Below are 18,790 nucleotides of genomic sequence, written 5' to 3'. Positions count from 1 at the left end.
TACCCCTTTTTCTTGGCCTCTTCCTCTTTTCTGCTGCCTGAAATGTGATGGTGAGAGCTAAAGCAGCCATTTTGTGAAAGAGATAAATTTGAGGATAGAACACACACTAGGTATAGTGCAAAAAAAAAAAGGGACAAGTAGCCCGAGTCCACAAGGGAGCCAACATGCTAACTTTGAAAACACCACCCCTGAACTTCTACAATGAGACAAAAACAAATCCTAATCTTGTTCCTTGGTTTATGCCTAGTTTAACATAAACCTAATAGCATGACCCTGAAACCCTGAAGTCCCCCAGGGTCTGTCCTTGTCTTCTCTTTTCACTCTACAGACTTTCTCCAGGTGAGCTCATCTGCTCCCATGACTTTAGGAACCATCTACATAATAAGGACCCCTGAACTGCACCTCCAGCCTATCTTCCAAGCTCCAGACTTAATTTTTCCTAGATATCCCAAACTGGAGGGCACACAGAGGCACACAGGGGGAAAAGCATGGATTGTGGAGTTGGGTAGATATTGCTTCCAATCCTGAATCCATCACCTCTGAGTAAACATGGGTGAGTAGCAGCGTCTCTGACCCTTCTATTTTCTTATCTGTAAAATTAGCACAATAATACATATTTCCTAGGGTTTTTCTGTTAAAAATGTTTGTAAAACAGTGCCTGCCATATAACCAGTGATAGGCCCATTTAGTTTTTTCCTCACACACCCACCTTGCCCCCACCAAGTCTTCTGGCTTCTGTAATCTCTCACCTTCAGGTAAATGTTAAAAAAGACTAGATAAACCCAGTCTTCCAAGCTAGAAATCATGGTATATTTATTCTGGACCTACGACTGTACTTTTCTTTTTCCACTGCTATTCCATGGTTTAAACTCTTATTAGCCTCATCCCAATTTAATCTCTCACACTTTCATCAGAGTTACTCCCTTAAAAAAATAAGATCACATCTTAACATTGTTTATTGACCTCTACTGACTACTTGTTGTTTACAAAACAAAACCCAGATTCCACAAACCCAGGGCTTATCCCATCCCGTCCTCTCTGGCCTCTTGCTTTTCACTCCCACGTACTCACCCCTTGCCCAACACATCAGGCTCACCAGGTCTTTACGCCTGATGGAATGTGTACGTGTTCCACTCCTGATCCTTTAGACCATACCATCACCAACACAGGGTAGCATGATAATTGTTTAAAAGCTTCATTTGTTTTCAGCCTGTACTTCTCCCTTCTTTTCCTCCTATTCTAAAAGGACCTGTTCTTAGTCTCAGAGCTGGTTTGGGGCAGGTGGAAAGCAAGAGTTGGCCTAGAGACATTTCACTTCCTGGCTTGTATTTCCCCAAGCCCAAAGCCCATTGAGGTGAACAGGCATTGAGGTGAGAGGGTATTCTCTGATGGAGTCAGGACTAGAGGGAGGAATTTCCCTCAGACTAAGGAGATGCATTGGGCCTGGGAAGAGGAGAAGTCTCTTGGATTCACCAGCTTCAAGGATATGTCAAGTTCATGATGGAAATACCCTTACATCAAGGAAATGAGATCCTCCAGCCAGGCTTCCTTGTGTAACTGAAATAGCAGCAGAGGGGACTGAGAGCCCTGCAGGCTGAGTAAGACATCAGAGTTTTAGCACAGTCTTGGGTGTAGAAGGGAACCCCAGGAAGGGCTAAGATTGAATTTTCCACAAACCTAACAGGTGGGGGCTGAAAGTGATAACGAAGTTCAATGGTAGGAAATAATGAAATGGGTTATTTCTTGAACTGCTGAGCTTATGCCCCTCCCTACATACCATCTGCTCTCCTGCTCTTGCCTTTTTAACCCCAGATTTCTGGCTCCCTAGATCTACTGTCAGAGGGTTTGCCAATCCTCACAAATTCCCTCCTGGTTCTTCGGACTTTGAGTTTCCTACAGGAAACTTTAAGCAGTTATCTCTGCTGAGAGCCTGGGTTTTGGAATCATCTATTGTCTGATCAGAAACCTGCTACAGTCCTTGTCCCCAACCACCCCAGCTGGGCCAGCCTCTGGCCCTCAAGGAGTGGAAGAAAAGGGGTTCAAGGGCAGAAAGTTTTCTTTACTCTTCTCTGCCTGATGGAACTTTATTCATCCTTCAAAACCTTGCTTATGTGTCACCACTTGGAGCCTTCCCTGATATCCCCAGGCAGGGTTCCTTCTCTGAGTTTCCACAGCATTTTATTTGTATTTCTGTGCTTGCCACAATAATTGTTATTATTTGTGTATTTACATGATGATTTTTTCAACTTGACTATGAGCACCTTGGTGGCAGGATCACCATCTCATTTACATGGCACAATGTCAGACACAATAGAGCCTCAGTAAATGCTTGTTAAATGACTCTTCTCACTTAGTCCCCCAAACCATCTCTACCATTTTATCCTTCTTTTTCTCTGTATCAGTTAGGGATGCATTTGGCTAAAAGTAACAGCAAGTCTGAGTACAGTGGCTGAAATAACTGGATGGAAGCAACCCAACGTTGTCAGGGACCTTGCTTCTCCCTTTCTTTCTGACCTCCCAACTATAATGTGTTGGTGATAAGATGGCTGCTGCACCTCTGAATATTATGTGCACATTCCAAGCAGAAAGAAGTAGGAAGGGTGAAAAGCCCAGTCTGCCCTTTCTCATCAGAAACACACGAGTTTTTCCAGAAGACATCTGCTTACATATTGTTGGTTGGAAGTACAAATCATGGCCACCCCAAGCCACAAAGGAAGCTGGGAATGAAAGACAAGAGAGAAGGAGATTGATCCAGGGGGTGGAATGAAAAAATTCTTGAGCCCACTCCAGACCTACCGAATCAGACATGCTGGGGGTGGGGGCCAGCAAGCTGTGTTGTAGCAAGTGCTCCAGGGGGTGCTGACTGACTGGTTGGTGAGCCACAGCTATGGAGGATGGTCAGTATTAAGGTAGGAAAAAATATTGGACTAGAATTCAAATTAGCTATTTTTTACTATAACTTTTACTTGCTAGCCAGGAGACCTTTATTTTCCGATTTATAAAATGGAAATACTAATGGTTGTCCTGACATTCACTGAATGTATGGGCCAACTTAAACCATGTAACTGAAAGCATATTGAAGACTGTGAAAGACATTAAACAATTGTACTGATTCTGAAATATTAAAGTTCTTGTTGAATGAATGAAAAGATGGACAGTGTCATGGAAGAAGAAGTCCTAAAGTAGGCCTAGAGTTTGGAAACAAAATAAACCTTAAGAGAGGAAGTTTCTATATTGGGGCTGAATGGTGTTTCATGGTATCCCTCTGTGTTGTAAGTCTAGTTTCAGAAAAGGGACGCTGTCTTGGCACAATGTCTAGTGTTTGGGGATGACTGTATGGTAATCAGCACAAGGCCAAAAAGGCCCACATGTTAGTCTCTTAGGACTTTGTAGCCTTTAAAAAAACATTTCCTGGGAGTAATAATGATAGAGGAATCTTGCAACAGTCTTGTCATAGCCTGTGTTGCTGACATGTTGGGCAAAGTGTAAATGCTTGGGAAAAGCAAAGCTACCCATAAAAGGTACGAAGAGATCGAAAAGTTACAACAGTCAGGGACAAAAATAGAAATTGAAACCACAGACGTTCAAAATACACTGTTATCAAAAACAAATGTTTGCTGCAGCTCCAGTGGTTGCTGCTACAGGTGGTTTCCATGAGAGGAAGAAGGACATACGCGGTTTCAAAACAAACACTTTGGAAGATAATGAAATGGAACATTTAGGAGAAGGGGATGGTGAGAAGATGTGAAACAAATGTAAGGGATTTATTGTTCTGCCATTTGCATTAAAAATATTGAGATGCCATCGTATGAGTACCAAGTAAGGCATACCATCCTTGCTATATAAAAACCTGCTCACTCAGTTACTGGTTTATTCATTCCACAACAGTCAACCGTGTAACAGACACTAAGCTGTTTTTACCCAGTGAACTTGGACAATCGGTCTGTTTCTAATGAGGTGGAGTCACAGCCATACCCACTAGATTAGCCTTCAGATCACGTCTCCAGGCTTGGGAATTGCCATGACTGAAAGAGCAAAGCCAGACTGAGGTTGGGAGTTTGATCTCTCTCAAGTAAGAGCCACAGTGGCAAGAAGAAAATGTTCACAACTCTGTGAATATACTAAAAAGCAAACAATTTGTCCGCTTTAAACAGTCTCAATAAAGCTGTTACAAAAAAAAAAGAAGGAAATATTCTCAGGCAGAGACCCCATGACACAGAGGCTGCATAGCTGCAAAGACTTTTTTGTCAGTTACAATTGTCTGTACAAAATGTGAAGCCAATGTGTTTGTTGACTGATTGACCTATTTGTGTATCATCTGGGCTCTGACAAGCAAGTACTATGATAAGAGTGTTTGCAGAAGCAAAATCACAAAGCCACGTGCTCCCTGGCCTGGTGAAGTGAGTGGCATCTGTTTATGAAAAGCTAATGATGTAACAATCGGAAATGGCAAGTGCTGACCTGAACCCAACGGCCCAGTTCAAATAAGTAGGCCAGTGCAAAGTCACAGATTCAAAACATTCACCTACCTTTGAACTGAACTTCCTGGAGGTGTTTTTGTTCATCAGTATGTAAAGAGAGCGTCACCTGTTCCTCCTTGTCTTGCCCTCTGCTGCCTGAACTCCTTCACCTCCCTGCCAAGCCCCAGTGCAGCTGCCTGTAGGGAGCCCAGGACAGCTGTAATCTGATACACGAATGTGTTTCCTCCTAAGCGTTCCTCTGCTTTCTATCCCGGGGATTGCTATGGTTACTGCTGCTCCCAAGGACAAGGATTAAAATGCAGTTTGGTGGGAAAGCAAGTTAGAACTCCCGGGGTTAAGTTCGAGTCCCATCACTCACAAGTTCTGTGACCCAGGAAAGTCAGCTACACCTCTGGGCTCTCAGGGACACAAGGACTTGGCTACTGTAATTACCTCCCTTTCTCCTATATCAACAGTGCCAGCCTCTCTATCATACTGTTCTCATTACCTGTAATTTCTCTCACAGTAAATTACAAACTAAAGACAAAAGTTCCCTGTCCCCACATTCCCTCCAGTTCCACCCCAATTCTTTGCTTTCTTTGCAGCAAAATTAGACTTGTATCTCTGCTTCTAGACTGTCTCCACTTCTTCACCTCCCATTCCCTTTCTTCTTTTGATTTTCCATTCTCTTTTTAACCCACTCCAGTCAGGATTCGGTAACCACCAATCCACAAAACAGCTCATGTCAGGGTTACCTACTGGCTGCCATCGTGCCCCATCCAAAGGCTGCTCGGCTGTCCTCATCATTTGCAGCTTATTAACAGCATCCAGCCAGTTGGTCATAATTCCCTTCTTAAAGCACTTTCAGTAGTTGGCTTCCAGGTCAGGACTCACCTCACTGGAAGCTCCTTCTCAGTCCTCTCCGCCCGATACTCCTTATCTTTCTTTCTTCTAAATGTCAGCCGCCCCAGGCCCAGCCTTCAGTCCTCTTCTCTGTCTTAAGATCTCTCCTTCAATCACTCCACCTAGTTTTATGGCTTTAAATATCGTTAAAAAGCACAGAAGTAACATATCTACCTCACCAACCCCTACCTTTCCCTGGAGCTCCAGTCTCAAATATTCTATTGCCCTGAGCATCCCCACCTGGATATCCAAAGAGCACTTCAAGTTTATCACGTCTAAAACCCTACCGACCTCCCTCAGAACCTCTCCTCTGTTTCTCCCCATCTCCTTCAGTAGCACATCATTCACCCAGTTAGGCCGGCCAGAATCCTAAGCATCATCCTTGATTCCCTCTTTCTATCACACCCCACATCTATCTACAGAGAAGGCTCATTGTCTGTATCTTCAAAATAAATCTTCATTTCACCCATGTATCTCCATCTCCACTGCAACCATCCTGCTACAACCCCATCTTCCCCTCTCTGAATTACTGCATCTTATTTCCCTGCCTGACTTGCTGCCTCCAATCTTGCTCCCTCATAGGATGTTTTCCACACAACGGCCAGAGGGATTCTTTTAAAATGCTTGGGCCCTCTAATTTCCCATCATATTTAGAATGAAATCCTAAACTCATCCTGGCTTGCAAGCTCCCCCAGTCCAGGCCCGGCCCACTTTTCTGACCTCATCTCCCCCTATTCTCCCCATCCCCCCATTGCCCTCTGGCCCACAACGCTAAGTTCTCTTTGTACCCACTTGAGACTGGGCCTTTACACTTAACTGTTTCCTCTGCTTCCACCACTGAGCACTAGTTAGAGCTTCATACAGCTTGTCTGCTCCCTTGGAGTCATTTGGTCGTAGCTCAGAATTCACCTTCGAGAGAGGCCTTCTTTGTTTCAGAGCAAATTCGAAAGCTTGGAGAACTGTATACACTCAAGTTACGTTTATGGCATTTAATAAGCTCTCACAGCATACATGCATCATCTAATTGAATCATCAGAACCACCTAAAGAGGCATTGCTATTATCCCCATTTTACAGATGAGAAAACTGACACAAAGAGCAGTCAAACCCAGCTTACATTAAGGCCTGATTCCTGAGCTAGTGCTCTTAACCATTAGACTCAGCTGTTTCTTACCTTAAACTCTATTTTGATGATAAGCTTCCAGGAGCTTATTTTCCAGGATTGATTAGTTTCTATTGCACTTGTGTTTGAGCAGATAAAATAACTCAGGTGTATTGGTGTGTGCCAGGAAGGGATTTATTTTCCAAACTCTGGCTTTAAACCTTCAGGTAATGCCAGGTGCAGGGTGGGTAGGCCCATTCAAACATGGTTCTAGAAGCATCTCTGTGGTTTCTGAGGATAGATTGCTAAAAAAGATGAAGAAATTTACTTTTTTTTTGGTACCAAATTACTTTCTGTGAAGGAATGGTGCAAAGGAAAGAATTTGATGGGTGTTGATACAATTATAGAAAAGATAACCCAGCATGCATGTACTGCCATGGTGAGCACAGACGTCACCCCATGGCTCTGGGAAAGACGGCATAGGCTTTTAACTCTCATCATCACTGTTTTCCCAGAGTGTGCTTGTCAAAGAATACGCTGCCAATCTGCCAAGCTGGAATCTGGGGACCCATCTTGCACACATTGGTTGCATAGTCACCCAATTCTTTGATAGATTTCACCTGCTCATTTAGGCAGTGTGGCTCAGTAAAGTCACACAAGCAGGGGTCATTTCTGTCAATGACCAGTTTGTACAGTTCCAGTAGTGACTGATCCTCCCTTTTTTGCAAGTGTCATGCAAGCTCCATTGCGTTCAGCCTGCTCTTCCAGTCACCTCATTCTGGCTTCTTGATATCCTGAAGGAAGATTCAGCCACCTCTGTGGTTTTGCAGCTTCATAAGTTTCTCAGCATGTTCCCTCTCCTCCTGTGGCAAAGTTCTTCAAAGCCACATCATAACAGTCAAAGTAGTAAGACATTGACAGGCAGACAGAAGAGGCGTAGCGCTCCAAGTTGATCTGGCGGTTGATGGCGGCCTCTGAGTCCTTGTTGTAGTTCTGGAGCCCCCAGACAGGACGTGGTCGCTGTGGCAAGTGGTTGAGGACAGGAGGGTTGAAGAAAGGCGGCAGTGCGGGACTGCCCAGGGTGGCCGGCTACGGAGCGAGCACTGGTTCCACTCAAGTGCTGTTGAAGCAGGAAACCAGGGCGACTCTCTGTGAAGACATCTGGATATTTTCTCTTAATCTTGTTATTTTGGGGTTGGGTGGGGTGCTCAAGTTCTTATAGGCTATTAAAGCTCTTAACCTTTAGTTTTGTTTATTTGTTTTCGAACCTATTTCCATATGGCAAGTAGAAATAAAATCCTTAAAATGAGAAGGGTCTGTGTGTTGACAAAAACGAACATTTACCGAACACTTATGTGTGCCAGGTGCTTTTCTACTTTCATTCTCTCTTGGTTGGTGTTTTTCTTCTCTTACAGGTGAAGAAACTGAGGTACCCAGAACAAAAGTAACTTGTTCCCATCACGGAATAGGTATTACCTGTTCATTATTACCTGTTCCTTCTTTCCTCACCAGATGGCCCAGGTTCCAAGAATGTTTTTTGTCTTCCCAACATGCTCCAGAATTGATTACATAGGGCCTGTACTGTGAGCACTGTTCTTAGGGCTTGGAAAATTAGTCCCATGCCAGAATGATAAATATGAAAAATTACTTCTCAGTGACCTCTATGCCTTACTGGAAGTATCACAAAAAATTTTTAAAATAAATAAATACATAAAATAAAAAGACTGCAAAGAAATTTAAAGTTCTTGGCCAGTCCTCTTCAACTCATAACCATCAGCTATCAGATCACACCAAATTATCAGTCACAGTTTAGCCCAAGAACGGTGCTGAGCGCGTCACGGGCCGTCTGCCCGGCGTCTTTGCGCTGCTCTCCCTGCTGCCCAGACTGCTCTTCCCCACACCCTTCAAATGCCACCTCCTGAAAAAGGCCTGCTTGACCATCCTGCCTCCCCACCAGCCTCTCTCTAACTTTGTACCCTGCTTTATTCGTCTTCATAGCACCCATTACATTATGCATTTTTGTGTTTTTTTTTTATCTCCTTTGCTAGAATGGAAGCTGAGCCTTTGTCTGTTTTGTTCTGCTCTATCTCTGGTAGATGGCAAAGAATGGGCACTCATTAAATACTTGTTCAGTGAATGTATGAATGAACGGATGGATACAGAACACAACTGGTGTTCAGATGTGTCACAGGAGGAATGAGTAGATGATTTTTACTGGACTCCACTACTCAGATCCTTCTCCCTCTGAGCTGTAAAGCGAATAAAAATGGCTCCTATCAAAGATGCTCAATGAATGGAAATCAAAAACCCTGCCTCCGATTATCAAAATGCTTAGGCCTGGCTTTGCTAAAGTCATGGAAAACAGGAACATTTAAGAAACACAAATTAATCTGGCAAAATGTAGTGGATAGTTAAGGTAGTTAATTCAAACAAAAAGAAAACCCTAATATGTTTTCCTTAAATACTCAGATTATTTAGGCAGTGTTCTAGTTTGCAAGCTGCCAGAATGCATTTACCAGAAACAGAACAGCTTTTAAAAAGGGGAATTTATTAAGTTGCAAGTTTACAGTTCTAAGGCTGTGAAAATGTCCAAATTAAAGCAAGGCTATAGAAATGTCCAAATTAAGGCACCAACAAGAGGTTACCTTCACTCAAGAGAGGCCAATGAAGTTCAGAGTTTCTCTCTCATCTGGAGAGGCACATGGCGAACATGGGGACACCTGCTATCTTTCTCTCCAGGCTTCTTGTTTCATGAAGCTCCCCTGGGGGCATTTTCCTTCTTCATCTCCAAAATGGTTCCCTTTTAAAGGGTTCCAGGAACCAACCCTACCTTGAATGGATGGAGACACGCCTCCATGGAAACCAGCTAATCAAAAGTTACCACCCAAAATTGGGTGGGTCACATCTCCATGGAAACAATAAAAAAAAACTCCTACCTAACAATACTGAATGAGGATTAAAGGACATGGCTTTTCTGGGGTACGCCACAGATTCAAATCCACACAGGCAGTGTAGCATGTTAGTTAAGTACCAATCATATTGTCTCTGTCATCCTCTTAAGAAGGACAGAAGGATATGTTCTATTCAATGCTGCCCCTATAATAGAGCAAGCCATGGATTACAGACTCAACCTTGGGTTGCCTCTGGCACAGAAAGACTGCTGGTCAGTGACCCAGAAGTAGCTGCATGAGGGAAGACATAGCTATGGCAGTGTGAGGGCCATAAAAGATCTTTGCTCAGACACTTCAGATAACTGACTGGCAGCCAGGTCTGCCCCAGGTGGTGGGTGTCTTCAGATGTTATGGCTCCCTGGGGCTGGGTTTAAGAAACATTCTATAACATGTATCTAGGGCACGTCCAGTAAGGGATGGCTTGCTTTGCTTTCTGCACTGGTGTAAGAATAAGTTTTAATATAATTCTAATTGGCTTCTTTAATATAATAAATAATTGGCTTCTTATCTGTGCATTCTCCTAGAAACCATAAAGCCTTTGAAGTTAGGACTTTACAGAAGATGCTTAAGATTCTGTTGTCAATCCAGTGGATGCTACTGTGATTTGAGCCCTTGGCCTCTGCCCCCGCACTGGCTGCTGGATGAAAGAGTCCATGTCCTTCCTCCTTTCTGGTGCCTCAGCAGCACCCAGACCCTTTTCATTTTAAGAATCACTTAAAATGAAACCACTTACTAATCACTCTGTGGATTTAAGGTAAAAAACAAACAAAAAACCTAAACCAATATATAGGACTTACCAAGGTTCCAGGGTCTTAGAAAGCTATTACACGTTGATATAACTCCTGGATCCTTCCTGGATGGTAACTGGAAACACAGTTAGATTTCAGCTTTCCGCTGTTATTCAGAAAGTGGAGCTCACTGACCCTCTCTCTTCTTTCAGGTCCAAGCTTTCTAGAGACACAGACTGACCCTTTCTTCTCTTCTGGTAGAAAATAGATTTCACTAGAATTCCAAGTGATTGTTCTAAAACACAATTTTAAAAATTCTTTTGTCTTTCCCAGTCACTTAGCAACATGCTCTTGCATGATGCAAGCGCAGCATACACTATTAGTTGGTGAAAATTATCTAAGCAGACTTCACTTTGGGATTCTCCTCAGTAGAAACTGGACAACATGCTTTGTGTTCTGAGGTTGCTCTAGGCAGCCACCCTATGGGATTCTCCATCCACGGCTTGGAAGGAAACAATATTCTCTAGCAGCCTTGACACAACTGGCAGGGTGATGGTCGTAGCCTACTTTCGTATGCAGTAAGCAGGGGGCATTAGCTGCATTGCCTCTGGATGCTGGCATAAATGTGGTTCTGCCCTGTGGAAAAAATTTGAATCCTTTTTGTTGGAGTAGATAAGGGAGCATATTGAGCTTATTGGAAAATAGACAGGAGGACAGATGGGAACAGGGTCACCCTCACAGCAGGGGGTCAGCCTGAAAGTGGATACTATAGCAACACACTAAGAATTATCCTGTGAATTAAAGGACGGTTGGATTCACTGTGTCTACCCAGGCAGGGAACCTGTCTGAGTCAACAGATGAGAGGCTGGTTTGCAGCTGTGTGATGTGATAGTTTGGTTGTGTCCAGACAGCTCTCTGCTGTGAAGATGACACTAGCATCGAGTCGCACTGTATGGATAAAGCATACCAACAGGGGAGGTAATGGCAGCAATCCACCCCAGGGTGGGCAATAAGCAGTACTTTTTTTATTTTTTGGTTTGTAGAGAATTTTAAAACAGGAATAAAACTGACTAAATGTCTGCTTGCTTTTTTACTATTACCTTCTCCAGCAGATCTAAACAATGTCAGGGATAAAATATGTCTCCCCCCTAGGGCAGACTTCTCCCATGAACTCCACCCCCAACCCCCTGACACACCACTGGGATAAACAAGCACCAGGTGGAAAGATTATAAATCAGCAAAAGAATAAACAGAAAGTAAATGACTCCTGAGATAAGATCTTTTCACCAAAAAACCTACTTTGTAGGGTTTAGAGATAGCTGATCTGTGTGCTATAGGCCTTTATATTGTTTAGCCTGTGTTTGGATTTTCTATTGTTGCTTTAAATCCACTCCCAATATTTAGGGCTTTAAAAACAACAAACACTTATTTGTTCACAATTCTGAAGTTTGGGTAGGGTTCAGTGCTGATGACTCTTCTGTTATATGGTGTCTGCTGGGGGTGGAACTTCCAATAGGGCTTTTTCACTCCTATGTCTGGTTCTTCAGCTGGGATGGACCTGAATAGGTGGGAATGGCCAGGCATCTCAGACTAGCCTGGACCTCACAGAATGGTGGTCTCAGTGTAATGGGTGTTTTTGCTTGGCTTTTCCCAGTGTACAAAGCAGAAGTTGTCAGATTTTTTAATGTCTGGGTATGTAAGTCCTAGACCATTATTTCTACCACATTTCATTGGGCAAGGTCGTAACAGGTCCAGTGGAGATTCAAGGACAGGAAAGCAGACTCTACTTCATGATGAAGGAGACATTCTTGTGGCCATCTCTGGAAACATGATCCATCTCATACTGCTTTCTCAATCATACCAAGGTACGGTAGGCTATCACATTTTGCCTTTAACTATGATAAACCTTAAAAACTGGAAAAAGGTAGGTTTCAGTTTGACTTTTAAATAATTGGACCCTATAAGTTACCATGCATTGGCTCTGAATGGAAAGATGTTCTCTTTATGGATTCCTATGGAGAAACAAGAGACTGTGGGTCTCCTAACACAGCACTGACACTTGAGTATAAATTTTAGAATAAGCCTGATTTGCCAAAACCTGAAATCCAAAGCATGTTCAATTCTGTGAAACTGAACAGTGTCCAAGTTATAGTTTTGCTCTACCATCCAAGACATGATCAAACGACCACCGTATTTTGGTCATTACTCCTTGGTAGCACACAAACCCCTGCATTTTTTTAAAATGCAATTTAATTGATATATATTCACACACCATATAACCCAATCAAACTATACAATTAATGACTCACAGTATCATCATATAGTTGTACATTCATCACCACAATCAATTTTAGAACATTTTCATTACTCCAAATAAAGAAAAATAAAAAAACCCAAAATATCCCATGTCCCTTATCACTCCCATTATTATTTTTTGTCTTTATTTTATTACCATCTACCCATATACTTGATAATACTCAATAAAGGTATGTTAGTCACAAGGTTTTTACAATCACATGGTCACATGATAAAAGCTTATAGTTATATAATCATCAAATATCAAGGCTATGGGATTACAGTTCAACAGTTTCAGGTATTTCTTTCCAACTATTCTAATACACTAGAAACTAAACGAAAATATCTGTATAATGAGTCAGTAGTCATAACCATTTGTCAAATACAAATGACTCAGTTATACCTCCTCCCTCTCATTTGATCATTCTCTCAATCTTCAGGGATATCTGGGCAATGACCATTTTAATGTCTTCGTGCTAGAAAGAGCTTTCAACCTTATAGGGTAGCGGAATGAAATTGGTTGATGTTCTCAGATAGTCTGGTACCTCTGGATTTCAGGGTTTATCTGGCCTAAGGGCCATCTGGAGACCTTATGTTCTGAAAAAATAAACTTTCTAAGAAAAAAGTTATAATCTTAAAAATTCTTTATGATTTTCAGGAATCATGCTGGTTGGCGCTTGGCATACTGTAGCAATGTGCAATATCTAGCTGAAGGTTGCATAAAAGTAACCTCCAGAATGACCTCTTGATTCTATTTGAAATCTCTCAGCTACTGAGACTCTATTTTGTTTCATTTCTCTTCCCCCCTTTTTGTCAAGAAGGCATTCTCAATTCCAAAATGCTCATCCCTGGAGTCATGTCCCTTGTTGCCAGGGAGACTTGCAACCCTGAGAGTCATGTCCCACCTAGGGAGAAGGGTAGTGAGCTTATTCGCAGAGTTAAGCCCCTGCATTTTAATTCACATCCTTTAAAAGCAGGGTTTTTGGGAATGGAAAGACACAGGATTCTTGTGAGGGTCAGAACATGACAGTCTTTCAGATACTATCATGCATGTATAGCTGTTGAAGTTGTTTTAAATTTCTCCCTGGGTCAGACAGAGGAATTCATCTCAATCTAAACAGGATCCACACGAGAGCCATACGCATCAACATGACTGACTCTCTTACCTTTGTCAGACACAGCTAATCCATCTGTATGTATACAGCTTTGGTTGTGAAAGCATTTTCAAGACAGCTGTCTCATTTCCTCCTCACTACAAATAACCTAGTAGATAGGTCCTGCGTGAATGCTCACAGTTTACAGATTTGTAAACAGTACCAGAGCAGCTCTCCAAACTTCTTCATCCAGTGTTCTTGTCTCCTGGAGCAGAGAGCCCTCTAGGATCCTCCCCTCGGGCCTTTGGCTGCCCCTTTAGCAGGAAGATTCATGAGTCTGTGGGCAAGTTCAGTCAGTCATCAAGTGTTGGCCACCGCAGTGAGGTGGGCCCATCTCCTTGTCTTAATAAGGTGAGGTGAGCCGGCATCCTCAGTGTCTGGGGCCCAGACTTTCTTTTCCAAGAAGGCCCAGAAGACGTCCTGCCTGAAGCACCACAGCCACAGGTTTCCCCGTACACCTGCCAGAATGGGACTTTTGGGGGGTCTTTTGCCCCCATCACGCTCAATGCCCATAACTTTCCTCTCACAGGAAAACATGTTCTGTGTTCTTCTGTGCCCCAGACCCTCGGCCCCTCGCTCGGTAAAAGGGACCACTAGAGTCGGGGCTCTTCTTTCTGCTCTTCCCCATCACCCTTCCCGACCTTCCTCACATTCCTGCCTGCCTTCCTCTCTCCCGCCCATTATCACTTCTGTTGCCGCCCTTCCCCCCGCTGCTCTTCCCAGTCCTCCAGGGCCGGCCTCCACCTCTACGCACTCTTCTCTCCCGCAGCAGCGTGCCCCTCTTCTCTCCTCCCGGCTCCCCGGCTTTTGTTGCCCGGGCTTGTTTCTATCTTCAGAGCTTCGCCCGACTCAGCGCTAGGTCACGTGCGTTAGTGACAACCTCTCGCAGGGCGGCCCCGGGCCCCCCGAGCGGCCGATTGGCGGCGGCCGGCCTGGCGCGGCCCCGGGGCGGGGCGGCCGGCCAGGCGGGCGGGCCCGGCTGGCGGGCGGAGCGGCGGATCAGCTGTTTCGAGCGCTGCACAACAACAAAAGGAGCGAGACGGCCCGGCGGCGGCCAGCGGCGGCCAGCGGCGCAGCAACAGGAGGGCTGGAGCCGACCCCGCGCCCGCCGTCCGGGAAGCCTGAGCGAGGGCACAGCTCCCCCAGCCGCAGCTACCTCAGCAGTCCGCGCCCGTGTGCGCCCTTCCCTCTGGGAGGATAGCCGTCCGCTTTTGCGCTGCACAGCCGGGTTTTGCAAGTCGGGCCCACGTAAGTGCGGGCGGGGTCGGCGACCCCCGCCGCCGAGCTCCCCGCCGCCCCGCGCTGCCGGCTCTCCGCCCCCCATGCTGCCGCACGTCCTGCCGTCGGGGCGGCCCGCGGGGCGCTGGGTACGCGCTCCCCGAGCCTCTCGTTTCCTGTCCTCCCCGCCGCCCACCCCTCCGGTGGGCCCTGGTGGTCCTCGGCGGGCCCCGGAGGTGCGGGCGGAGACGTCCGGCGGGCACCGGCCGGGCCGAGCCCGGGCACCGAACGGCGGTTGGGTGTTGAGTTTCTGCCTCCTCCCCCGAGCGTGGCGTGTTTTGTTGGCGGCGGCGGGACCTCCTACTCTTTTCTCCTCCTCCTCCTCCTCCTCCTCCTCCTCCTCCGGCGCTCTGCCGTTGGACTGGAGCTGCCAGGTCAAGACTCGGTGTCGGGGATTTCTGGCTCCGGGAGGAGCGCTCGTGGACCCCTCCCCGGGACGCATCCTTCCGAGGCAGCGGCTTTTGTATGCGGGGCCGCGGCTTCCTGCACCTCCTCCGCCGCCCCAAACAGAGCGCGCCGCGTCTCCTCAACTTGACCTCTTCGTGCAGGGTCGCGCTCCGCCGCATCGTCGGCTTTGCTGCTTAAGGGAAACTTGCCCTGTTACCCGGCTAACGGCCCCTGCCTAAGTGTTTCCCTCACTATTCCAAGTTCCTTGACCCAACTTGATCTTAAACATCACGATTTGAGGTTGTATCTGTGAAAACAGCACTTGCTCTTCATAATGAAAATCACAATCGTGATCCCTCGGGCTTACTGAATGCCGTACTGTGCTGAGCCGCTTTGCGTCCGTGAACCCAGTTGATCCTCACTCTAACCCTAGAAGGTACGCCTTATCATTTGATGGATAGGAAACCCAAGGCAAACCACATTTAGAGGAAATGGTGTTTCCGATTTCAAAGAATTTTTCGTTTTTATTTTATTTCTAAATTACATATACCCATTAACTTAGATTGAGGAAGAGCCTATTTCCATCTGTAACTCCCAGGCATGTGGGCAGCAGTAGCTAATAGAGCCTTTTCTGAATGCAGAGTAGTTTTCGGAAAAGGGATGGAAAAGTGACCCGTGGGGTCATTTGAGCATGAGTGCCCCAAGATCTTGAAATCACTTGCTTGGTAATTGGAATACATTTTTATTTGCTAATGTTAAAAAGCACTGGGAAGCTTTTGATTTCAAGTCACAGCCTCTATAATTCTTAACTGGAACCAGGACTTTACTAACTTCTATGACAAGGGCCCATGTTTTCTCATCCTATCTTTTCTGCGGATTGCCCCCGTGGTATTTCTCTTGGGAGTGGTAGTACTTTCAAAATTCAAAGTTAAAGAGCTATGAATTTCTATTTATTGCAAACATTGTCCACTGTCATTCACCCTTCAGGACAGGCAGTGGTGAGTCCCTGGGAAAATGACCTCCCTTGCAGCTAGCTAACAAATTAGCTGGTAGAAGTGGAACAAGCAAAACCAACTTTCTTGGTTGATTTTTCTGCAGCTCAAAATCAATTTTAAGTTATTTGAACTAGCAGACTTATTTTCTAAACTAGTGGGAGAGGTTGGACCATAAAGAGAAAAGATCATTTGGAGGCTGTTCTTCAATGATGATGTGTTAGTTTAGTCACCTGATATTTTGAAAACTGTCAAGGAGCCACAACTGTACGCGTATTTAGAAGTTAGATCATCAGAATTGCAGGCTTTCTTTTTTTTTTTAACTTAAAGTGTTGTTTTTTGGAGCCGCCTACTGGCAGCCAAAACAAACTGGAAGGTGCTGTTATCTGCAATTCATAGAACCAGAGTTGAGTCTTAAAGGACCCTGAGAGGGTATGTGTAGGGAGAAGCAGGCCAATCTGTGCTCTAATCCCGGTTCCACACCTGACTAGCTGTCATTTTAAAACAAATTACTTGATTTCTGTGTGTCAATTTCCTCATTAATAAAATAGGACAAATAACTGTCTCAAGTGCCTAGGACACACAATAAGCACTCAGTAAATTATAGCCGAAATTATTACACAGACATTTCACAGATGAAGAAACTCATTTTACTGATTAATAAACTCAGGGCCAAACCTGCTGAGTAACTTGCCCATGTTCTTTTTTTTTTTTCCATGGGCAGGCACCAGAAATCAAACCCAGGTCTTTGGCATAGCAGGCGAGAACTCTGCCACTGTGCCACCATTGCCCACCCTCCCCTGGTCTTTTTTTTTAATATAATTTTAAAAAATTTTTATTATTATTTTATTTATGAAACATCCACATACAAACACAAGCATTCTTACCATATTATCCTTCCATTCTTGTTATATAATCAATAACTCACAGTATCATCACATAGATGTATATTCATCATCATCATTTCTAAGAACATTTGCATCAATTCAGAAAAACAAAAAGGAAACAAAAATTCATGCATACCATACCCCTTACCCCTCCCTTTCACTGATCATCAGCATTTCAATTTACTAAATTTATTTTAACATTTGTTCCCCCTTTTATTTATTTATTTTTAATCCATATGTTTTACTCGTCTGTCGATAAGGTAGATAAAAGAAGCATCAGACACAAGGTTTTCACAATCACACAGTCACATTGCGAAAGCTGTATCATTATACAATCATCTTCAAGAAACATGGCTACTGGAACACAGCTCTATATTTTCAGGCAGTTCCCTCCAGCCTCTCCATTATACCTTAACTAAAAAGGTGATATCTATTTAATGTGTAAGAATAACCTCCAGGATAACCTCTTGACTCTGTTTGGAGTCTCTTAGCCATTGACACTTTAATTTGTCTCATTTTGCTCTTCCCCCTTTTGGTTGAGAAGATTTTCTCAATCCCTTGGTGCTGGGTCCCAGCTCATTCTAGGATTTCTGTCCCACGTTGCCAAGAAGGTCCACACCCCTGGGAATCATGTCCCATGTAGACAAGGGGAGGGTGGAGAATTAGCTTGTTGTATTAGCTGTGAGAGAGAGGCCACATCTGAGCAACAAAAGAGGTTCTCTTGGGGGTGACTCCTAGGCCTAACTTTAAGTAGGCTTGACCTATCCTTTGTAGGGTTAAGTTTCATATGAACAAACCCCAAGATTGGGGGCTCCACCTATTGCTTTGGTTGTTCCCACTGCTTGTAAGAATATCAAGAATTCTCCACTTGGGGAATTTGAATTTTCCTCCTTTCTCACCATTCCCCCAAGGGGATTTTGCAAATGCTTTTTTACTCACTGTTCAAATCACTCTGGGAATTATTAGGGCACCACGCTGGACAAACCTACAAAATCTTATACCCTACTCAAAGTTCCATGTACTTATGGTGTTCAGTTAAGCTGTCCACATAAGTTATATTAGGAATTAGTGCCACAGTTCTTACACTCATCTGCAGGCTTTCAAAACTTAAGTGTTCTTTCTCTACCCCTCTACCACCACCCCTCCTTTTTTAATATAACCATTTATTTATTTTTGCATTGTGGTAAAACAAAGAAATATATATATATACCATAAAAGTTGCCAGTTGACCATTTTTAAAGTGTGCAGTTCAGTGGTATTAGTTGCATTCACAATATTTTGCCACCATCACCATCATCCATTACCAAAACTTTTTCATTACACCAAACAAAATTTCTGTATCCATCTTCTTCAACTCTTGATCTTTTCAACCATGTAAAATTAAAGTCATTTATTCAAGGAGGCCTTTCCTGACCTCCACCCAGGTGGGATCTGCAATACATAGCCCTCCAAGTCACTCATCCCACTTGATTGTTAAACTTGCTGTGGAGGACCTTGTTTACCACAGGCTCCTCTATGCTGGCACTACGCCTGATGCATAATAGGTGCTCAGTAAATATTTATAGAATAAGAATAATTGACAACAGCTGAGCATTTTGTGTCACTGTCCTTGCCACGTATGTTGCCTACATCATCTCATTTTAACAAGAGTAGG

At 44.2% G+C, this 18,790-nt stretch overlaps 1 protein-coding gene and 1 pseudogene across 4 annotated transcripts in view; both read right to left on the bottom strand.

Annotated features, from left to right (window-relative positions):
* NDUFAF6 (NADH:ubiquinone oxidoreductase complex assembly factor 6) overlaps window positions 1-18,790 on the bottom strand; it is a 253,614-nt gene that overhangs the window by 151,173 nt on the left and 83,651 nt on the right. The window contains exon 1 of one of the 4 annotated variants that reach the window (XM_077167254.1): window positions 10,213-10,784. The exons of 2 other annotated variants lie outside the window; for them this stretch is intronic. The gene's annotated coding sequence lies outside the window, so the exon portion shown is untranslated. Of the gene's footprint in view, window positions 1-10,212; window positions 10,785-18,790 lie in introns of those variants that run through there. One more of the 4 variants, XM_077167253.1, reaches the window with a different exon arrangement.
* On the bottom strand, window positions 6,952-8,460 carry LOC143686848 (ferritin heavy chain pseudogene; annotated as a pseudogene).

Source organism: Tamandua tetradactyla, chromosome 6, assembly GCF_023851605.1.
Source record: "Tamandua tetradactyla isolate mTamTet1 chromosome 6, mTamTet1.pri, whole genome shotgun sequence".
In the NCBI taxonomy this organism is placed as follows: Eukaryota; Metazoa; Chordata; class Mammalia; order Pilosa; family Myrmecophagidae; genus Tamandua; species Tamandua tetradactyla.
Note: the sequence above shows the minus strand (reverse complement) of the source record. Positions and strands in the feature narration are given on the sequence as shown.